Raw genomic sequence first — 25,529 nt, 5'->3', positions numbered from 1 at the left:
TAATAGATTTTATTTTTTTTAAAAAAGGGGGCCATGCATTTCTTCCTCAATGAAGTCCATCCATCCATCCATTATCTGAACCGCTGTATCCTCATGAAGGTCGCGGGCGTGCTGGAGACTATCCCAGCTGTCTTCGGGGCAGTAGGCGGGGGACACCCCAAATTGGTTGCCAGCCAATCGCAGGGCACACAGAGACAAACAAACATCCACACTCACAATCACACCTAGGGGCAATTTAGAGTGTCCAATCAATCTACCATGCATGTTTTTGTAATGTGGGAGGAAATCGGAGGACCCGGAGAAAACCCACGCAGGCACGGGGAGAACATGCAAACTCCACACAGGAAGGCCGAGGCAGGGAGCGAACCCATGACATCCGCACTGTGAGGCGGAACCAGTCAACCTGAACAAAATACAGTACAGTATAACAAACACGGCCCAAATACTGTTGTAAAAAATACTCTAACACCAATGCAACTCATGCAGATCCCGCTCTCATCCGGGATATTGAAAGTGCGATAAAAAGTCGTGTGAACTCATCAATTTGCAATGTAATCCAATGTCGATAAAGTCCACCCAATTATAGTATCCAGCAGCGAAGGTTAAAGTACAGTTAAAAAGGTAAAATGCACAGCTCGTTTGTCATCACACTCCGGCATTCATGTGCCCTGGCGGGTGCCTGAAGCCGCTTCCCATGAGGTGAGGCCACGACCATCGGGCTGGGTGACCACCGAGGCAGCCTCGGCTTTGGCTCTCAGTCAACTGAATGGAACTCAGCAATATGGGTTTTAGAGTAAAGGAGACTTTGGCTTGTTGTACATGTACAACCTATTCTTTTCAGTCGAATTATTTTCAGTCGCCACATCGTGAAAGGGAGCCTGTGCACCCAAATTGGGCGCACCATAGAGTACTAGCCTGGCGGGGAGACAAATAAAACCTGGCGACCCGCCAGGTTTATTTATCACTGGGCGAAACCCTGCATATATAAGTTTTACCAAACTCCCAATATCAATCAAATGCTTCAACTCATGAGAGAGGTGCTTTGCGTGTGTGCATGCTTGCGTGCATGTGAGTCTGTGTGTCCGTGCGTGTGTTGTTGATTTTCTTGAGCCACGGGGTAGATTTGACATTAGAAATGTGACATGTTGAAATGCTCACTGGTTACAAAACTGATGTTTTTAGTTCACATTTTATCCAAAAACATGTTCACTGAACAGCATGTTCATTTGCACCTGCCATAACATTCATCCTAAAGTGTCTCTGTGGCTGAAAGGTCACATCAACAGGTAGCTGTATTTTTATTCTTGTAAACCTGGCGACAGACACATTGTGGCCACAATCTGTACAGCACTTTTTTTTTTTACTATATGCTTGGTTACATTACGTATATCCTATATCTGAATGTTCTAAAGCAGGGGTGTCAAAAGGACAATCCGCAAACAGGTTTAATTGATTGATTTTGTAAAGTATACTAATAAGTATAGACTACTCTCTATTAGGGTTCTTTGATTTTGACTAATAAGAAAATCACAATTATTTTCTCTCAAACCCGATTTTACGATTATGATTTCTTTGTAAAATTTAAAACATTTACGATTTCTTTGTAAAATAAAAAATAATGAAAAATGAAGTATTTTGAATGTCTTTTATTTGAACTTAATTTTTGTTTCTTTGAACTCAAAATGCCAGTCAATTTAATTTAATACACACAGAACAATCCATTGGGATTAACAGCATTTTACTTACACAATAGATTTCAGATCTGTTCTTAATTAAACCAATAATGAAAGAAGAAAGTGCATATACCATCTGAAATGAAATCATGAAATGAAAAAAATGAGAAATTAAATCATCATCGATCATCAACACGAGAGAAGGTAGACTGTCAAGTCTGTAAACCAAACAGTCTGTCAGCAAGGAATTTTGCCAACCAGCTAATGACCAGCATTTCACCTTTCTCCCTGGTCTTACTTAAACGTAAATCAATGATTAGTGCAAAACTGTAACTCAATAATACATTGCACTGACAAGCTTAAGTACGAATGCATAGTCCAGCTGGACCAGTGGTCCGTTGTAGAGGAGAAAAAAAGGGACGCTTTTCACACGTTGAGTTACTTGGGCTGTATTGTACATGCGGGGCACACACTACACTACAGATTTATTTTTGCCCGATTTATTAACCAAACGCTCACTTGCCTGAGCAAATAGCAGAATCGCCGGTAGCCATGGATGTTGTTGTGTTGTTATCGGACTGCCCACTCGTGGGAGGAAGCGGAAATGCAGAGGTAACTACGGTGGCATAGATTCACCAAAAATAACAAAATCGAACGTGCCGATTTAGACGTTTTTAACATCGTTTCATCCCAAAAATTCGGTTACGGTTCAAAATCGAGCAGCCCTAGTCTCTATATTAAATACAAAGTAAACTCTACCATAACCTTGAAGACTGAAATATGCATTATCAAACTTGTTGATATGATCATTCTGTAGACCTGTTAATCCAAACACAGAAATTATTATTCTTTACAAGCAATTCTCAGATATTTTGCACACAACCTAGTCCCGGTGTATTTACAAAAATGAAAATTTAGTGCAATATAAATCAAACATAAATATGTTAAATATGACACACATTCAACAACAGGTAACACAAACACATGACAAGGATTAATGTCCCTATAACTAAAATTAAAAATTAATTAAACCCAATTAAAAGCATTGCACAATGCAATGCATTCTGGGAACCATAGACATGCAAAATAGGTAGATATGACACGTTTGACACGTTCATGGATGTTGCAAACACCAAAAAGATCAAGGATGAATTGTCTGAATTGATAGAACTGGCTTTGCCATTGACATAAAAGTAAGCTTCATGAAAATCGGTTGTGAAATGAGCAGGTTATGACCCATTTTCCATGCACATGCATTGCCTTTGATGGCCGGTTCTGCATGTGAGCTGGGCTGCTAGTTACAGTGTCACGGCAGTTGCAGCGCTCGTGCTTTTGCAACAACATAATAGACTGCTGATTGCTGAAGCGATACAAATTGGGTCACTAAACTTGCATATCACATTGGCAATAGCATGTAGCTTTGTCCTTCCACTGCTCAGGACAGGTAAAAGCTTTCGGTCTCTGCAAAGAAATTCACAATGGGCAGTGGGTGCTGTCTGGGCCTTGACCGGACATTCGGCTCAGTCTTGTTTATTCTTCTTCATATCTTTTTTGTTTATTAACTTCTTTAAAGCTTAGCACACAGCGCTACCGTATTCAACATGACGTCAAGACTTCTTTGTGAGTTTTCTTCTTCTGTCTTAGGCAGTCATGTGCATCATTACGTGGGTGCCACCCAGTGTTCAGACTGAGACACCACAGTTGAATTAATTAAACAGGAACTAAAGCTGAAGATGACAAAATTGTGTTGCCAAAGTTGGTAGGTATTCCTAGCACTGCTGTTTTCAATTTAATTGTTTTCACTTCACGGTATTCCTTGAAAAGAAGTTGTGCAACCACATGTTTTATTGAGACTTTGTCCTGGGTATTTGTTTCATTGTATTCATTTTTTTAAAAATGTATTTTTAGTTCGTCGTATTGTTTTATGAACAAATGGAAAAATGATAATAGAAAATTGACATTCATTTCATGCAATTCAAAGAAAAATGCCATGCTGGTATATATAGTTGCCAAAAAGGAAGTTTTTTTTTTTTTTTAAACAATGTTTACAGTTGATCCTACTATTTGTGGGGAATAGAGACAATACCAGCCCGCAAATAGCAAAAAATCTGCATATTATTGACGGCAACCATTTTTAAGTAATATACCATGATGTTACCGGTCTGGCCCACTTGGAAATAGATTTTCCTCCATGTAGCCCCTGAGCTAAAATGAGTTTGACACCCTTGTTCTAAAGCGCTAACTTATAGCATATTTTTTAAAAGCACCTTTTTCATCATTATTTCCTAAATAATTCTTTTGTTAAAGTAATTTACTATATTTCTAATTGTAGTTAACTGATATTGACTAGTAAGAAAGTATATGCAGTTTTTAAAAATTCAAAATAGAGAGAGATGAGCTCAGTTGCCATTGTGATTTATTACAGGCACTAAACTCAAATGAGAGTCAATAAAGTCACTGCAAAATTCATTTCTACAAAAGTAATTACAACAGGTCTGTGCTTTACATGCACTTCTGAAACATGCTTTTGGTATGAAGAGTCTTAACAATCATCTGAAATGAATATTCATCTGCCTAAACCACACCATGCCTCAGGATTTGTGGAATCAAATATTAATCTCTTTGTAATGAGTGTAGCAGATTATAGAAGACAGCAAAGATCAGATATCATCGTTACTATAAATTGGGTAAATACAGGTGCATTATTTATGCATAGCACCTGATCCACAAAGTCGGGCTTGTGTAAGCACTTCCAAAATGTGAAAAATGCAGAAACAACAGGCCAAAAAGCAATGCAGCGATGCTAGAGGATTTATAAGGCTGGATAAAAACAAGTTATTTGCTTTGCCCCACATTTCTCTGCATGCATACACCATCAAGGTGCCTTGCTAGTTTATACCAAAAGTCAGTGGTGGGCCTTCGCAAAGAGCCCCCCACCCCCAGCAACAGATGGCTCGACCCACCCCAACTCACTCACTCAGCTGTGCGTCGATAAATAACACAGCTAACAGCGAGAACGGATTTGAATTGATCATTGCAGGAAATATTGATCATCAACACTTTGAATGCACCTTGCGGCCCTGGCTCCGCTCCCCACGGCTCTGACAGCCATCGCTTTGCCGGGAGTACTCAAATTACTAAATGGAGGAAAAGTAACTCGCGAAGGACATCCAAAATAATAGCATAAATAATAGAGGGTTACATCATATGGTACATGTCGATGTTTCTACATTGTATTACACAACAATAGGTATTATATCGCACAGCTCTATTATCAGTTAAATATGAACAACTGTCAATATAATGCAGTCCAGTTCTACACTGCTCCTAGGTAACACCACAATGTTTGTTAAATTAATACCTTTGACAGTCTTAATCAAAACGTACCATCATTGTCTTTATAATTTGTTTTCATACGTTGCTTGTCTTGCATCTTACTGACTTGTGTTGAGCCGTGGCTGTTTAAAATTCATTCTAAAACATAAGTGATGGGACCGATCTGAATTTTTTAATGGACTTCGAGTTCATAAAATATGGATCATGGTATAGATGTGGAGCTTACTCTGAGTTGTATGGTACAACTTTTTCATAAATAATGAAAGTAAAAGTTCTGCTTTCACAACCCTATCTCTCCTGTACTGGATGTTTCCTGACACAAACTCAACTGGTTAAAGAAGACACCCAAAACAAAGAAAAAACTCTTAAGTAAGAGGAAAGTTATTGATATGATCGTGAAATTTGCTCCAAACGCCGCAGCTTAACCCTCCTGCCCATCACAGAACTGTTGCAAACACTGATATTTCTCAGTGACAGCACCAACCTGGCGTCTTTATAGATCACTGATATTTATGGCACAGCAATGCTGAATCAGGCTTATATTACTGCTACAAATGTCAGCAAAATATCAATACTTCCAGAGAGATGGCGATGGACTGAAATGAGTGAAATGATCAAGAGAGGACGAAGCTTGCTTTCATTAGTGAGTGGATGATAACATCACTTGATTAATCACCATCTCACCTACTTGCAGTATGAGCCAGAAGAGTTGTGTTGCTACCACAATAAAATATTATCCGTTGTGTAAATCAGTCTCATGGGCAACAAATCTTGGAAAAACGCACTTAAAATGTTGTTTCTGCTGTGACTGATCTACAATTTCCTTTTTGATGACAATCATTATGAATGTGTACATCGTTGAAAATGTGGACCATTTACAAGAGTGTTGTGTCGCCGTTTCCACAAAATGAAAGTGGGGAGATGCCCCTTTGAAGTTTGTTGTTTTCTTTGAAACAAAATGCTTCCCGAAAACAACTGTTATACATAATTCATGATGGGGTTTTTTTCCCTCTCGCACATGATTCAAGGATTCACTGGTCTTTATTTCGACTGGGGGTACATGAAAAAGACCTTGCACCAAATAAAAGCAGTTTTCCTGTGTTTAAAGTGGACTCGGGTGCACAGCTCCCACAATGGCCAACACGTCAGGTTGGCTTGATTTCCCCAGGGCTATGATGGCTATTATATGAGCCTTGTCTTCCATTCAAGTCCATGCTCATATAGGCCTACTTATACATATATGTGTTTTTGTAGAAATCATTCTAATTCTTCTTATTTTTATTCTGATAATAAATCACATTTTTGGGGAAATAAATATGCAATAAAACTCACCAGACATCACTCATCGGACCTGGTGAAAGTTTTGATATTTTAAAGTTATCATGCACAAAAAAAAGGTTCTGTAGCGCCCCCTACAGTGATTAAACAAAATCCAATCCCGGTACATTTGACCTAGGCCCTATGAAAATTGTGAGGCACATACAGTATAGTACCCCAAGACATCCCAAAAAGTTCATTAAAGCAATATGCTAAAATGAACAGGAAGTGACCCACAATTTTTTGGAAAGCCTGATTTTGGCCCATTTTTGTACATCTGGAGGGGGACATACTTTTGCACCCTCATCCTAGAGGTTTCAACAAATTGACTTCAAACTTGGTTTGTACATCTCATCAAGACCTGTGGAATTAACAGGGATAAAAATCGTTATCAACATACTGTATGATGGAAGCGGGGCACCAAGTTTTGTATTTGTCTATGTAATAACTGGATGCTTAAAATCTACCCCAGTGTCCTTCCTGCCAGTCCTAGCAGGGATAGCCACTGCTTGCGTCCGACGGGAGGCTGCTACCCTCGCCCTGGCCAGGAGGGCACAAATGCATGACTGGCACATCGTACACAACACCACAACAACAGCAGCGCCTCCAAGCAGACTCAAATCCCGCCAACCATACAACAAGGCAGCACAAGAGATGCTCAATTCCACCTCTGTGGACATCTCCAGAGATGCTTGGCTGGCAGCAGCTTGGAAGCAGCAGTGGCGGTCAACAGGTCCCTCCCGCATCCACCACTACATCTGGGATCCAGGAGGTGGCGCCATAGGAGGAGATGCCCTACCACACCGGCAATGGATCATGTTGAACCGACTACGAACTGGGGTCGGTCGCTTTAAAACATAATTGAAGAAGTGGGGCCTGTCAGACAGTGCAGAATGCGAGTGCGGCGACCCTGAACAGACAGCCGGCCATATTATCACCACTTGCCCCATATACAGACCACCCTCGGAAGCCAGACTCTTTGACTTAGGACCCCAGATGCTGGCATGGCTACACGACACCGAGTTGGACCTCTGACGTTACACGAATGATGAAGTTTTGTACTTCATATTAATAACTCCGACTGTACACAGTCCAAAAAAACGTAGTGTCACTGCTCACCTGTTTTCTGTATTTGGTGAAAGAAGACACTTTGAGAAGTGACCACAGATGAGGGTCCAAACATGCAAGAAAACCCATTAATCTTACACACACCAGGGCTGTCAAAAAATTTAAATAAAAGAAAGATTTATTACACTATTTTCAAAAAGTTCTAATTACAATGTGCCAGTAACCCAACATGCCAGTACATGCCTGTGAGGGGCCTTTTTATCTGCTCGCAGCTCTAGAGGGATTTTTTTTTCTTGCACTTTCCGTAGCCTTGGAGAGGTTTAAAATTAATTAATTATTATAAAGAGTATGTAATTAAATTTTATGCCTGACTTTTCAATTAGGATTAAAACAAAAAATCTATTTCCAGACAACTATAAATGTTAGCTGTCAACCTTCAATGATCCAGGAGCAGATAGCATCCTGGATTCATTCATTCTTTTCATCACTCATATTCCTGCTGGAATGATGATTGAAAGTTGCCTGCCCTTAAAATATGTGTGCAAGGTTTTAAGATACAGCATGTGACTTATAGTCAGTGTTATAAATAATGGTGCATCGACACAATTCTCATCTTTTTGGGTCAACACACCACCACAATGGATTTGATTTTAAACAAGATGTGCTTTAACTGCAGCCTTTGAGCTTTAAGTTGATGTTTTTTACATTCAAATCAGGTGAACCGTTTAGTAATTACAACAATTTGTGTATTTACCTCCCACTATGTAAGGTACCAAAAGTAATGGGAAAAACTAATAATGATAAATTACACTTTCACTTTTAAATACTTGATTGGAAATAACTTTCAGTCAAATACATCCTGAAGTCTGGAATGCAAAGACATCACCATTCATCCCTGGTGATGCTTTGCCAGGCCTCTACTGCAACTGACTTTTGTTCCTGTTTCTTCTTGGAGAATTTGTCATCAGTTTTGTCTTCACCAAGTGAAATGCATGCTCATTTGGATTCAGGTCAGGTGATTGACTTGGACATTTCACTTTTTTTTCCTTAAAAAACCCTTTGACCGCTTTCTCAGTATGCTTCATTCAGGCAACTGTCCATCTGAACTGTGAATCTCCGTCCAATGAGTTCTGAAGCGTTTGGCTGAATTAGAGCAGATAATATTGTCCGAAACACTTCAGAATTCATCCTGCTGTTTTTGTCAGCAGTCACAAAAAAGTAGGAGGCACATATGCAAACTGTTGTAATTCATATAAGGTTTACCCGACTTGGATGTAAATAGCCTCAAATGAAAGTTGACAGTCTGCAGTTAAAGCACATCTTGTTCATTTCAATTCAATTGTTTGTGCTGTTTAGAGCTAAAAAGATGAGAATTGTTGTACAAATATTTATGGACATGAATGTACATGTGCCATTTGTTGCACGCTATTCACGTAAAAAGCCAGTCACTACAGTTTTTCTTTGGCTCCATTTTTTAAACAGACACTATGGAACCTTCATGTTTATCCAAAAATATTGGAAAAATACACCTCTAAAATTGCGCAAAATATAAAATTGTCAGTTTATGGTGGTATGTGTAATTAAAGTCAGCTGGAATGTTCACACTTGAACCTAATGAAGACAAATGTTGGAGATAATGGATGGATGGCGGGAATTCAACTAATTGTGCAAATAATCGCAAAACGTGTACCTTATACTGTATGTAGCCCGAAATGTTACATAGAAGTGTTTGTCTATTCAGTGACCAGCCATGACATTTCTGCATAATAAATTGTTACGTTAGGCAATACACTCCTTGTAGTCTAATCACAGGGTCACTGAACACACTGTGACTGATGGCCAACAAATGTCAGAGCTACAATCAGGAGAAGGAAACAAATGAGATGGGATCTACTTCCAGTTTCAGCTGCCTTTGGTTGTTTCATGATGAGATTGACTTGAAGATGCTTGGAGATTTTTGTAGGGATATTTCCTGTCCAGTTGCAAACCACAATGGCAGTCAAAGGAGTGCAGACTTCCACCATGGCCAATCAATCATATTCAGAGGCCCGCCAAATGATACCGAAAATGCTGAATAGTAGGCCTATATAAAACTTATAAAACAATAAGGTTATTTATAGTTGAAATTAAAGGGACAAATGAAGAATCCTTCATTTTCTAAAAACTCTGTAACCTCCATGCTTGCAAATGTAGGCATAATATCTTTCTAGGTTGAAAATGCCATCTCAAGCTAACAATGCAACAAAATAAATGTTTCAGCACATTTGCTGACCTTATTGCTGACAGGAACTGCCTGTATGGTAGCCAAAGTAATTCATATTTGTGTCAAAAATAGAATTTCTCCAGCCAGGAAGCTGCTTATTAAAACGTCTCTGCAAAGGTAGAGTGCAAGTACTGAGTTTCTCGGCTTGCTACCCTGTTGTTTGAATAAAGCTGTCAATTTGTCTTGTGCACTTTTTTTTGTATGCTGTGTATTACAATCTCTTGCTTACTGATTTGTTTACATGGTTAAAGGTATCTGACTTGGTAAGAGCATCTGAATAATAAACAAAAGCAGGTAAATGCACGACTAATAGACATATTCTTGAGCTTTAAGTAGATTTTGTTTCAAAGGATTAAAGCACAGGGAGTCAGACAAAAGATCAGATGGTGGAAAAATACCAAGGAGAAGACAAAGGAGAGGCGCAGAATAGACTAAACAAGGATCAAAAACATCAGGAGAACGAAAAAATACAGGGGTACTTGAGCAGACACCGAGAGTGAAACTAAATACACAAATGAAGGGAGGAAAACGAGGGAAAAGTGAAACCAAATAGGACAGGTAAGCGATAGCCCCAAGTAAGAGAAGAATTTGAGTTGAGTTGAACAGTCGAACATGAACTCAAAACTAGATAGGCTGCAGAAGCCTGACTGAGCCCCAACCAATATAACCACTATGTCTACGTGGCGGCCATATTGGTCAAGTGAAAATTTGCAGATGATGTCCCTTAAGTGAAAGATCCCTCATGTCATTACTTTTTTCCCATTTAGGCCATGTTTTTGCAGCGTGTGCTATCACAACTAAAATGCATGCTCACGCGTCCAAATCAGACTAGTTGTTTAAAATGTGCAGACCAAAATGTCCACATGGCCTGTGATGTGAAGAAAACAGGGTTGGCAGGTGCACAGTGAAACGCAGCATAAGCCAGGCAATTGATCACCACTCATCTCCCACATGTCCATAGTAAACATAAACAGTCAAGAAGGCTGAAGGTTTGCAGCTGCTATGGATAATCCATTGCATGTGACAATGGATGTACACAATGCATTTTGCCACTTTCCAGCTAGCCCCATGCAGTCAATGGTGACTCTGCATAAAGAATAAAAGTGGGCAGAGCACCACCAGATCCTGGAAATGGCAGTTTTTCTTTTTCTACCAAATGCATTTAATATTGCAACAAAGAGTAGTAATTCAAGTGCAAAATTATTGTATAACGTAATACATACCGTGCTGTTTTTAAGTAATTTTCTTAGTGGGCGACTGATTGGCAATTTTTCTTTATTTCAAAGGCCTAAGAGGAAAACTATGATTAAGCTCTAAAAACAAGTAACTACCAAAATGAGTGACTTTAACACACAGAGACGCACAAACATACACAAACACACACAATAATGTCTTAGCAAATGTGTTGATCTACATTGCTGTATCCACTTGATATCCAAAATTTTGTTTCATTTTTGGTTGCATAGTAAAATAAGACATGGGAATTTTCTTTGCAAAAGGGCATAAATCAATAAGACAAAACTGTAGTCTTCATGGTAATGTTTACCATACCATGGTACCACTGTACTGTTTTCATGTTAAAATATTCTGCTCAATTAGTTGATGTGTATCTAGGCAGGTGAATTACTAGAACCGATTCTCATTTTCAAAATCCCTTTGGATTTAGTCACATTAAAAATATATTATGAGACATTTCTGCCAAGATAAGTAGGTAGAGGAGAGAAAAAAACAAAACAAAAACAAATGTCCCCAACTGTCAGCACTGCTGTGCTGAAATATTACCGTTTAAAATTTGCACATGAAAATATGTCCGTCATGTGCAAATGAGATATTTCTCTCCAGTCTCTCTCCGGTTCCAATTAGCAAGCTCACTAGTTTCTACCTTGAAAATGTGTTTTCATGTCAGCTGTCCTGTCACTCAAATGGGCCTTGTGGTTTAGACAAAACATTTTGTATTTTTTAGAGGTTGTGCATACAAACGAGGCTTCCAATGAGGGAATGTCAAATGGATGATTGCAAAAAAAAAAAAAAAGTTAGGGTATATAATTACCAACACCACCAACACTTTCAGGGAAATAAAATACTCAAATCAAACAAACCTTTGTTCAAACCTCAGCAAAAACAATTTTCTGATGTCTCAGCATCAAAGCATGAGGGCTACGGGTGTGTTTTCTTTTTGATATAAGAAAATTTGTTGATTCTGTAGAGTCGGTGCGTGCAAAGGTGAGAATACAAATGAACGTGCAGATGCGATAAATTTGTTACTTTCACTTTGAATTGTTAGAGTCGGACATCATGGACAGTCAAAGGTTCTAGGTTTGAATCTCTGCCCAGGCCCTCCTGTGTGGCGTCAACATATTCTATCTAACCATGGGTTTTCTTCAGGTATTCCAGCTCCAACCCACATTCCAAAAACATCCATTCTAGGTTAAATGAATACTCTAAATTGTCGACTTGTTAGCATGTCCGCCTCACAGTGCAGAGGTTGTGGGTTCGATTCTGGCCCCAGCCTTCCTGTGTGGAGTTTGCGTGTTCTCCCTCCGCGTGCCTGCGTGGATTTTCTCCGGGTACTCCGGTTTCCTCCCCCATTCCAAAAACATGCAGGGTAGGTTAATTGATCTCTCTAAATTGCCCATAGGTGTGATTGTGAGTGTGTATGTTTGTTTGTCTCTGTGTGCCCTGCGATTGGCTGGCAACCAGTTCAGGGTGTACCCCGCCTCCTGCCCGAAGACAGCTGGGATAGGCTCCAGCACGCTTGCGACCCTTGTGAGGATATAAGCGGTTAGGATAATGGGTGGATGGATGAATACTCTAAATTCTTTCGGTCTTTAGTCTGTAAGCAGACTGTGAGGCAGATGCCTAACATGAATGTTAGGTTAAATAATCTCATCTGGGATAGTCTCCAGCTCACCCATTATCCTCAAGAGGACATGCGGAAAAGAAAATGGATGGATGGATTATTGCAGTATACTCAACAATAGAGCTTGAGTATAAGCGAGCTGGCCTCATATGAATTATCAAATGAGTTACATCAACATATGTAGGATTAGTTGGCCTTGGAGGCCATCTCTGTCGCGCCACAATTTTAATACAATTCTGATATTGGATGTCATCTCATTGTGAAAGTATACCCACTGTTGTGACCAGTGAGTGCATACCCTAATCTAGTCAGTGGTTAGAATATAACGATACCCCAGTGTCTCTTTTGTCATGCCACTAGCTCATTTCTTGGAAGGTGGTGCTCTCACACAAGACAGGTTCAAGGTCTATCCCAGCCACCGTCAGCATCCATGATAAGATCAGCTCTCAGTATCTGTTCCAGTGATCGCTCCAAATTCAGTCCCATGGCTAAGACACCATTTTCTGGTTGGGTAAACCCTTTGACGGGCGAGTTCTTCAACAGCTTCTCATGCATGCCTTGCTGTGTTTTGTCTATTTTCTCCAGGTCACTTCTTCTGTTTTCCAGGAGTTGTTGAATTGCGTTTTCAGTGTTTGGAAGACATGCAGTATGTTTTTTGTTGCTTGACCTTGGTGTATTGTGTTCTGTTCCTTTTTTAGCAATTTTTGAAATTTTTTCTAAGATTACAGTGAATGATCTGAGATAATAGTCTGGATTTAATCCACCCTAGCATGTTTGCATTTGTGCAGAATCCCATTCCTCTAATCATTTTCAGCACAAACCCCAGATGGGTGGTTTAATAGATTTTACTTTTTTTTTTCACAGTGGTTATATTATATATCGGCTCTGTTTGATTTGTGTCATCTTGTAGTTAGATTGTCGTAGTTCCTCTCATACTTAGCCAAAAACCCTATACAGTATATTTTTACTACATTTTCAATCCCAAGGTCTTTCTAGGGGTAAAGCCATAAACATGCATTACCTCTAAAAGTGACTTTATTATTTTAGGCAAGTTATAACCGAGCAGAGAGTTAGCAAGGACATAAAATAAGCACGACCTCCGATAAAATCTAAAACCTTTTTTCTTCTAAGTAATGTCTTGTCTTCTCCCTGTTGCATTACATTTAGTATCTAAAAAAAAGGTATGTCTGGGCTTCAGTCATAGAATGATTGGTGTTATAACAGGTCTGTCAAATTTCTGCCTACATTTTTCTGATCCGATACTGTACTGTAAGTTCTTAAATTAAAATAGAACTGAAACAGGACCTCAATCTCACAAATTTCATCCACCAATACCAAACATAAACAAACGAACAAAAGGCTAATTTCACGTATGGAGGCCCATTGCTCTACTTGGCACAAACGTACCTAAGTTGCCAAATTTCACAAACGAAACAGGCCTCCCTGTATTTGCAATGAAAATGTCATTCTTTTCCTAAAAATACTCTAGGCTGGTAATTCTCTAACAGCATTTATTGCTCCTGCAATAAAAAGATTCCAGCAATTATTGCGAGGGTAGGAGTTAATAGGGTTTATGAAATATACTGTATGTGGGTCACTTCGGTGTGAGAATGTCCTCAAAAGCAAGTGCTAATTAGCACAGCTGTATGGGTAAGCACTCTCCTAAGCACAATTTATGAGTGCCACACACATTCAAGCAATTTTCAGTATTGTGAAAAAGTCTTGGGCCACATTAGATTTCTTTCTCATATGTTTATAATCTCGCTAGAGAGCAGAACTCCACCAAGGACAACTTGTCATGAAACTAAAGATTAGTAGACGATAATTTAAATTGTTCTGCTTGTCACTCTGCTGGTGTGTTTGCGGGCATACCGTAGATGGATGAACAAACATACATTATTTGTAGTAAATAAATAATTCCTTTGAACCACTTAATTGAAATTGGAGTGGCTGGGAATCATTGCCAATGCGACTTGAACTTTGATTTTGATCGTCAGCAAAATTAGTTTAGTAAGTTCTTCCTCGGCCCATGAAAATCATTTCAAATCTATCGATAATTTAAAAAAATATTTTGCACATAGCGGGTGCCCACTGTATCAATTAATAATACATGAGTAATGAAATTATTTTGTAAATTTGTGTTTGGCTTATTTTACCTCTTTTTGGCATAAGGTGGGCAAGTGAACGAGCACAGTTGCAGTTGGCAGCGAGGAAGATGAATCTCTCTAAAACCGTTTAGAGAGCAGCTGTTCACACACTAAACCTGATACCTCAGAAATGTAGACTGTTCCTAGAAATAAAGCCACAAAACAGTAGGAAATGCCTTTTATGTTGATTAAGAAGATTAAGATGTTGAAAAAGAAGAGAAGTGTTATTCAAATTATTAAATCCTGTGAGAAAGTCTAGTCATTACAGGATAAAACATGAGAGAATTCAGCAAAGTAGTAATATTCCCACCCAATAGACTTAATTGAAGGAACATTCAGACCGGATGCATTACATTGCTGGCTCTACTGAGTTTTAAACTGTGCACAGCTTGGTAAATTAAATTTAACACACATCACGGACATGCCGCATTGACTTTAAAGGAGACATTTTGCAGTTTCCAGGTGTCTTAATAACATGTCGGTTGTGCTCTCATCAAAACACCCAAGGGATCAAGACTTACAAGATACATTACGTCCCATTTTTAAGATTTCCAAAATCTTTCCTGTTTTGAGGGGATGGCCCTGTCCTGTCATATGGCTTTTGGTGCTATAACAACCACGGGCAGAGCTAGGAGGTTGAATGAGGTAAAGAGCTTCTAACTGCGAAAGCAAAGCCCTGAGTAAGGGGGGAAAAATAGGTGCCCATTAAGACAAAAGCATTTTCATTTGTGGTGGCAGCACTTCATACATTATATTTTATATACTTATGAAGGAGTGTTGCAAAATTGTGCAAGTGGCGCATGCACAGAAGACATCCTCAAACGCAAATATCCCCTACCCTCACCGTATTGATAATTTCACAGAGCAATCAGAAATGCTTGATTTCAGAAGCTGACACTATTAGCCAATGCTAATTTGTGCATTCAACAAAACCGGCTGGCTTTTCGCTTCGGTTTGATATTGTTTCAGACAGTGAAGTCTTTTGCCCAGGTCAATGTGTGGAGAAACTTGGTGCAGGGCCTGTGTTTAGGGACATTGACCCCCCCTATTATGTAACTGTGGGCTGGAAATTCATAACACACATACTCAAAGACATTTTTTCCCCCGAAATAGACTGCTGGATTCACTTCGTTGTGTAATTTTATACTTGATAGGTAGGCTGTCACACCATAGAACTAAGTCTTTGTTTACAAGCTATTTAAAAGTCTAGAGTTATTTTCCTGAATATGCCTTTGACCTTTCAACATGTTTGACAATGCTGAAGATGGGCTTATCTACATTTACCATAGTTTTCATTACTCTCACTCCAACAAACATAACAAACATTAGTCTCACACTTAGATGAGCAAAATGCCTAATTGAGTTCTAGAGTCTATTCTCATCATGAATGTGTTCACGTTCATAAATAGAAAAGAAAATGGAAAAATGGAAAATTCTTATTGAACAATTTTGACAGTGACAACAATAATGTTTTTTTTTGTCATGGACAGCTTCGTAAATTAACAAGTGGAAAAGATTTTGAGGAGTTTGGTCGCAGTAAATGAACTGTCACAGTAAAAACAAACATCACACTGATGTTATTGAGCATTGTTTATGTGATATCTATGATTGTTAATAACCTCCTAATAGTCAACTTAATTGTAAAATTAGCAAAGTAATTCATATTTTGCACGCGGGAGAGGCCGGCGGCACTAAAACGGAGCCAGGACGACAGAAGCCGTGGTAAATCATAAATGCATGGATAAATGGCATTATACTGGCATACGCAAACAAGCCAGAGCTCGAAGGTCCCCTGTACACTGCGGTCTCCTGTTTGGGAACATTCTAGATTTCCTGTTAAAATCGCAGATGGGGAAAGGTCCGTGTATAATTCCCAAAGTTCTGTGCCGACATTGCTACATAAGATCGGCGGCTCTGCTGTAGCCAGCACATCGAACATAATAGCATTTAAAACGAAGCAAGCAGTATTTTAGTCAAAAACAAAGTACAACAACTCTGTTCTTCGTTCTTCACTGCTTCTCTCGCTAGCCGTGCGATGCATCCATGAACCTCGGAAACATCACAACTCAGCAAAACACAAATCCGACCACAACACAGATAACACAATTCGTTACAATATGCTGTTGAACGTTCAAAGATGTCAATGCCTAAAATGTGTCAATAATTTCATAAAGACTTTAAAGTTACTGTATTTCATGATAAAAATAGTTTTAATACAGTTAGCAATAATTGTAACTGTTATTGAGAGAGAGAGAGAGAGAGAGAGAGAGAGAGAGAAAATGTACCATTTACTTGTCATCTTTTCAAAATAAACCTTTAAAAAAAACAACTGTTTTTTTGTACCGAAAATATACCGAACCGAAGTTTCGGTAAACACCAATTTTGACAACAATCTCAATATCACACAACTTGTGGTTCTCAGCACCACTGTCATGTGGGTGATGGGGTGGGCTAGATGGGTGGGGGCAGGAAATCCTTGCTGGGAACAGCAGCTAGACCAGGTACTGCATCATATGAAGCAAAAATAAATATGGAAAGGACACCAAAAACATGGAATAAAAAGAAAATCCCCAATCTCTTACTGAGAAACTTTGTTTCCTTCTCTATACAGGATATCACTTGCCTTTTTTGGGGTAATTATTCAATAAAGGTTCAACTTAATATGTAATGTCCAGCTGTAATCAGGAAAATTCTTTGACAACAGTCTAAAAGATGTGTAGTAAGTTTTACCACCAGGCCAACATTCAACGTTAACAGTGAAGATAAAAAACACTTAAGTTGAATCATACATGTGCAGCCCCTGTAAAGAGCTGCAGTTTTAAAGCAACCTCAAGCTATTTAAATAGATTCCAGGGCTACCTCAACAGTGGCTGGGTTTGAAGATAAATTGGTATCAGTTGAAGACAGGGGGTGATTCATTGTGTCTCTTAATAGTGAGAATGTTATTGTCAGAGTAGTTCATTAAGTCATTACAATTGAGTTGAAGAAATGGATCACTAGTACTATGACTCTTGTCAGCCCATACAGTCTGTGCTCAGGGAAGAACTCAAAACCTAAATTAAAGAAGAAAAATAATTGTCTGTTTCAGCATCAGATATCCCCTGTAGATGTTTTAAATCGTTTGAGGCCAAGTGAGATTTGCTTTTCTTTCAAGTTGCTGTGATTGTATCCCATTCATTAACGTATACCTGCGAGCTAACTTCTTTTGTTTAGTTTTCTTTCTACTTTGTCATTTTCTTTTCCTCCGTTTTGAAGTTACTTAAAGTAGATCTCGGATAGTCAGCAGATATTTGTACTATAGATTACTAAATAAAGTAACATTTTAAATATCTCATACCATCATGTCATACAGGCGAATGGGAGCTCAACTCAACTCAAATTTATTTATAGAGCACTTTAAAACAACCACTGCTGCATACAAAGTGCTGTACATGGAGCAAAAATGTGTCATACAAGCACAAAGATAGTTAAAACAATAATGTAAAAACAGCAAAACACCACAAAATACTAAAACAGTACAGAGTCAAAAGCCAAAGAATAAAATTGTGTTTTAAGACGAGTTTTAAATATGGGCAGAGAGAGGGCTTGCCTAACTTTTAGCGAGAGCTCATTCCAAAAAGAGACCGGCGATGGAAAAGGCTCGTTCCCCTCTGAGCCTCTGCTTCGTCCTCAGTACCTCCAGCACCAGTTAGGAGGCGATCAGCAGCCTTTTGGACCAACTGGAGGCGCTTGAGGACGGATTGTCTGACTCCAAAACTAAATTCATTACAGTAATAGAGCCGAGATGTGACGAAGGCATGCATACTCTTTCAAAGTGCTGTTGAACATAGTCTCCATGTGGTTTTGCTAATTTCAAATATTTTAAATAAGGTTTTAAATAATTGTATACAAAACGCTCCATGGAGTCACAACACAAACATTAACAAAATACCACTTTTGCATAGTCAGTCCTTTCAGTCCGGGGCTGTAACATCTGGAATAAAATCCATTCACCACAGATGGTTAAGAGTGATGGCAAAGAGGCAAAGTGTGATGATAACTGTAGAACCGGAAATGGAATTTCTTTCAATGGAGGGAGTAATATATTGCTCTGGCTGATCAGTACAATATAGTAAACAAACACATTGCAATAACCATTACAGAATATGAAACTGGAGGTTAGGCTGCGTTTAGTCTTTAAAACAAACTTTCCTTGCAAGAAGAAGCTGTAATCTTCCTCTGCGTGAATGTTACCATGTCTGTCACGCAACAAAATGAATGGTTAGTACACAATTTAATGCTTTAAATGCACAGACTGTTAAAACATGTTTTGTGGTGGTTTACTTCTAGTTTTGATTATCATAAATACAATTGTATCAATGGTGGACCAATGTCCCAGAATAGATGTGTTCAACTTTTGAGGTTCCAGTGTTTCGCTAACATGTGATAAAGAAATGATCACAATAGAAAGATTGCTGTAGAAGTCTGCCTTCACCAGAGAGAAACATAATTGTTACATTACGGCTTTAGTGACATTTATGGTACAATTTGATAGAACAGGCTTGTTGTTTCAGTATCACTCACCACATGCTCATTAAACTGTGACATTAAACTGAGCATTTAGAGTCAAATGGGAATTTCTTCATGGCTTGTTTGATTTTGACTTCGGGTGCATCTTTGGGTGTTATATGACTCAAAACACAATTCCGTTGTTGGAAAAGGGTTCATTAGACAATTAAGATGTTTGGAGGGCATTCTTCAGCATCTCTCAGGAACCAAGTTGTTCTCTTGGGTGCCAGAATACTTGGAATGATGATTTAATTTTTCCATTTGACTGCCAGCCTGCAACAAAGTCACTTTTAATTGACCAAATGTATTCTGAGAAGCAAACTCAATTGAATGAACTGTGTGCAGTGCAGCTGAACAGATCTTGAAACCAGATAGAAGGCTTGTGGTGTTGCTTTGTGTGTGTGTGTGTGTGTGTGTGTGTTGTCTTGGTCTGGGTGGGTCTTTTCAGATGGATGACTGCAATTCAGATTTTCTGCCTAACAGGCCAGACCTTTGCAGGTGTTGTCAATGTATGACAGCTCACTTATAATTTCAACCGATCAGTGCTGACAGTGACTGCAGTTGTTTTGAGTAACAGTAATGACTTAAAATTTGACTTTAATTTGAATGCTTACAGCAAAAAATATTTTTTTCTTAAAAAGACGGCAGCTTACAGTCCTACGTAAAGATGAAAATGAATTCACAGCCGTGATTTGCAGATGTTGCATGTGTGTAAATGTTCAGGAGCAGAATTCCCATTAACCATGAAAAGTAAATGTTCAGGCAGTTATTTTGCAAATAATTTATTTCATATTTATTTTCATTGTTCAGTGAAATAGTGCTCTTTTTTCTCTATATTTTCAAATTAAGGCATTTTATATACTGGTATATATATATATATATATATATATATATATATATATATATATATATATATATATATATATATATATATATATATATATACATATATATATATATATATATATATATATATATATTTTTTTTTTATTAGGGGTGTAACGGCACGCTAAATCACATTTCGGTTCGGTTTGTTTTTTGGGAAACTTCGGTTCGGTATATTTTCTGTACAAAAAAACAAAACAAAGTTCTGGCGTACTGGCTCTTTTGTGCCGCCACCCTCCTCTCTCGCAAGCAGTCAATCAATAGCAGTCTGATTGAACAGTCAATAAACTGTAAGATTGCGCTAACAATAAAAACTGATCAGAAACGGTACGCAAGGTGGACCGAGCCGAACATGCCATACCGAAATGTATTAATACACCCACGTAAACCATTGCACCCCTAATATATATATATATATATATATATATATATATATATATATATATATATATATATATATATATATATATATATACACAGAGTTGAAGGTCTCTTTCATATAAATTAAAAAGCTGAACTTAAATGATCCATCTAGCAAACAAAAATGGCTGAATTCAAAAATATAGTGGAAAAAATTTCACTGAACAGTGAAAATAAATATTTGCAAAATAACTGTCTGAATACAGTATTTATTTTACCTGGTTAATGGGACCTCTGCCCCTGAACCTTTGCGCACATGCAGCATTTGCAATTCAGGGCTGGGCAGTCATTTTCATCTTTACACAGGATTTTCCCAAGCCACACAGTGCTGCAACATAAAGATGAAGGAGCTGCATGCGGCTTTAGAGCCGGTTGCCGACCTCTGCACCACACCATTCCTGCAAGGCTTTGCAATGCTGGCCTTGGTATCCACTTCAAAAAATTGTGAAAACAACCTTCACTGAATGCATCAATCGGAATGAGAAATGTTGACAAACAACAACGGTGAAGAATGTCTTTGTTTCTGGGCATGTGAATGTTGGTAGTCAGTAAGGACAGATTTTATTTGAGAGGAGACTGAGGGCAAGAAGAAAACAGATTCAGGTTAGTGGAGACCATAGAATATAACACAACAACTTCCAGGGCTAAGGCACTTCAAAAAGGAAAGCTGGTTTTAGCGGCAATGACGACTCTGCACGACTGTTAGGTGACCAGTAGTGGTTTACGTCAGTCATAATGTATAATGTTAACATTCAGTTTACACGCTTGTAGTCCGCATCATTCATAAGTAGCTTGTATTCCATGTCCAGGGTACACCCAAACATGAATAAAGTCACAAGTCTATATATCACAGTGATGAATGAGTGGGAGAATGCACTTTTCGGGAAATTGCAGCTTTATTATTCAACTTTATTCTGAATACGGTGGCCAATGTATGAGAATGGGTGTTGTCATGACGACATCTTTTTTTTCTTTCGCTGGGTGACACTTCTGTCACACGTCACATATCAAACACATTTTTTCCCATTCTGATTGCTCGAGTAGTTGGCAGTGATACAATAGTACTGCAGCTCAAAATGTCATCTCATGGAATAACAGCAGACAAATTTAAATGACATAAATATTCCCAGAAATCACTGTAAATGTATACATAATTTTTTGTTTTTGATTGTTAAATATTGCCTTAGAATATCATTATGTTTTGCAGAAGCTTTATTTAGCAATTTAAAAGAGATGTTCACAAACGCTGTCTATCCACAATTGGTCTGTGAAACAAGTGCAGATTTAGAATATGTTTTGTAGAATATCGTCAAATTATCGTTATCGAGTTTTTTGAAAAAATATCAAGACTTTTTTTTTGCCCATTTCGCCCACCCCTACCTGTTTGTACATTTTAGTAATGGGAAAGCATAAATAGTGAATTGAGCCACACCGAACCATGTCCTGTAATGCTGTGGTTGTTAACTGGAAGAAAGAAATTGGTCAGACAAATATGTATTTAAAGTTGTAAATCAACCCAAACATTTGTTTTTCAAGAATATGTTCCCAGCAGGCCCACTAGTTGAAACACGGCATTCTGATTAATATTGTGTTTGTGGATTATGAGTTAAGCAGCAAAATCCCCCCCTTTTTAGCCATCTAAGGAGGCGGCCATTTTGTCACTTCTGTCGACTGAATATTACATCACAACTGCTCTGGCCCAATCACGACTCAGTTTCAGAAAACAGGTCAGCCGTGATTGGTCGTTACCTGAGCCCTGAGCAGTTGTGATGTCATTTTCAGTCGGCAGAAGTGACTGACATTACTGACAACTACAACGACAAAAATTAAAAACGGTAAGTATAGGGGTAAATGTGTATGCTCCTAGACAAAAAAAATATTCATAACTATGGACAATTTTGAGTCTTCATTTAATCTAACATATATTCAACTGTGGGAGCACGTACCCTGAGAAAACCCACAACAGACCAACTGTACATTTACCCACAAGGTTTTTGCTGTGATGTGACAGTCCTAACAAATGCACAACTGTGCTGCCAAGATATGAATTCCTCATATTCATTCATATTGTGTGCAAAGAGCCCAGAGCTATTTCGATCCTACCTATGGTTGGCAGACATATTGTCTTAAGAGAGTCCTCACTTCCACATGGGGTTTAAGTAACCACATTACAGTATATTTCTATTGGACTGCACTTTATTTGGGAGCCCACAGAGCTTTTTGATGGTGAATAAATATCGATGGATGTGGTTTTGTGTTGGCAGGGGAGACTGTGTTGAATGTTAATTGTTTTGAAGGGCACGGGTTGTTATGGTAACAGGAGACTGCAGATGTGTGGTAGAGAAACGATAAATGAAACAGAAGGGAACGTAAGGATAAGGTGGACAGGCATACTAACAAATAGACTTCACATGTGAAACACATTCTGTTATACAGTATGAGTATCTAATTAACCCTGGACAAGTTTAAAGGACATTTGTAGGAGTAAATAAATGTTTTTTCTCAAAATTGTTCAAAAGAAGCAACACTTTTCCATCAATTTCAACAACCTCTTGCAGCCATTTGACACGTTTTGTACCAGTTACAGTTAGAAATTCAACATACATACATTTGGCCATGGCATAATTCATTTGGGGTTTAATAACTGTACATTCCACACATTTAATAACAGCAGAAACTATGATGAAGCGATGTGAGAAAACAAAACCTATAATTATCGTCCAGGCAATTAAGATAGGGAATTAAGATCCCTGTTCGCATATTAGCAAATGCCGGATTATTCTTTGGAGTATATGAACACAAAAGTTATATAATGAGGCTTAATGTCATCCATCCATCCATCCATCCATCCATTTACCCATTTTCTTCTGATTATCTGGGGTCAGGTCGACAGGGCAGTAGCTTCAGCAGGGAAGCCCACACTTCTCTCTCCCGAGCCATTTCGTCCATTTTGGGGGATACCCAGACCATCCCCGCATGTCCTAGGTCCTCCCTGGTGCCTCTGCTCGATGGGATGCGCCTGGAGCACCTCAGCCAGGAGGTGTCTAGGGGGCATCCAAACTAGATGACGAAGCAACCTCATTTGGCTCCTCCTCTTGATGTGGAGTATCCTTGGCTCTATTCTGAGCCCTTCTTGGATGACTGAGCTTCCCACCATATTTGCAAGGGAGAGAGCCCTGACACCCTGCGGAAGAATCTCATTTTGGCTGCTTAGATCTGTGATCTTTTGCTTTTTGTCACCATCCACAAGCCACGACAATAGGTGAGGGTTAGAACATACAGTAGATGGACCAGTAAATCGAGATCATCGCCTTTCGACTCAGCTCCTTTTTCATGACGAGAGAACAATGCAATGTCTGCCGGTGAAATGTCTTCTCCAAGTCCCTAAAGCTATGTGGACTGATTGGGTGCAACTGGAAGAGCCTGCTAAGGGTGTACGGCCTAGAGAAAAACACACTGCCCCTCCTGAATCTGAGATTCAAAAACCCGACAGAGACTCTTTTCCAGAAAACCTGAATCCACCTCACCAGAGAGGTAGAGCGGTGTGATTGCCCTTTAGTTGGAAGATCTTCTCTTCTTAAAAAGGCTGACCACCACTCTGGGCTGCCAATCCAGAGGGACTGTCTCAACATCTATGTGATTTTGCAGAGCTGTGTAAACCAAGACAACTCCACAAAATCTGAGCCTTAAGGGACTCCGAGCGGATCTCATCCACCCCCCTGTGGCCCAGTCACCGAGAAGCTTTGTCGCCATTTGTCGCCATTTCTGTAACCTAAACCACAGAGGCAAGAGAGCCCACCTCATTGGCTCTATGCACTGCTTCGTCATCGGAAGGTGTGTTGGTGAAGTCTTCTCCCTAGTATTTTTACAATGTCCTGAGACAACTCCCTCCTACGCTAGAATGTTTTGAGCGCACAAGAACATGTTTTGTGTGCTCTACAATGTGGTTTTTTTTTCTTTCTTTTTTTTCAAGATCTCAATTATATTTTGTGTAAAAGTTTTTTTCCAGTTTTTCTCATATAATATACAATTCTAAGATCCCTCCTGATTCAACTCGCTACTGCTGCACTCTATCACTCACCTTACTGACATCGCTGCTTTCGGTGAGGAGATGCGGGCTCCCTTCAGCGATCATTTGTCTCTGTGTACTTCTGACGAGCAGAGCAAAGATTCTGCTGCACCTGCGTTAACATATGGAGAAAAGGTCTCAGAGGAGATGACCACGTTTCTGCCTGTCCTCTTATCTGCAGCCCTGTCCATGGTGCAGAACATGAGGCGCATAGCAAAGTAAAAGTAAGGACAGACACTACATGTGCACATTCTCAACTAAAAAGCACTTCTGAGTAAGAACTAAAAGAAAATAAGACCTCGAAGAAGAATGAACACCATCACCATCACCTTTGAAACATTCTAGTTATTTATGAACTATACATTGACCATTCATAGAAATTGCATCTTATGATAATAGCAGTATAAGTCGACAGGCTAACTCTTATTTACTTACTTTTACTTTAAAAAGGAAGATGCGGTATAGCAAATACTTTGAAAGACGCGCACTGAATAATTAGCCAGCTTGTTGAAAACAACACATTTGAACTTAAAATTGCGTAATGTAATGTAAGTGTTGCTGTTGAGCTGATACAGTGAAAAAATAAATGAATTTTGGATAATTTCATTGGTTATTTGTCACCACTACACAAACAACAATGGTGCTATCACTTGCTGTTGAAATTGCTGGGTAGCCAGAGCCAGTTCAGTCATCATTTTATTCTGTAACACATAGCGTGTTCAGGGTTGCAGGAACCTGGAGCCTATCCCAGTCAACGTCATGCAAAAGGAAGGCGCGACTGGCCGCAAGTCAATCTCAGGGCACTTACAGCACACAGAGAATCATTCACACTCACATCACAGGGAAGTGAACCCACAGTATCTACACAGCAGTCAGGAGTGTAAACATTCACACCATCAGTGGCCGCAATATTTCAAATTCTTCGGCAGATTCCAAATGCAAC

The sequence above is a fragment of the Filicampus tigris genome, chromosome 6, assembly GCF_054856515.1.
Source record: "Filicampus tigris isolate MCC_2025a chromosome 6, RoL_Ftig_1.0, whole genome shotgun sequence".
NCBI lineage: Eukaryota > Metazoa > Chordata > Actinopteri > Syngnathiformes > Syngnathidae > Filicampus > Filicampus tigris.
Note: the sequence above shows the minus strand (reverse complement) of the source record.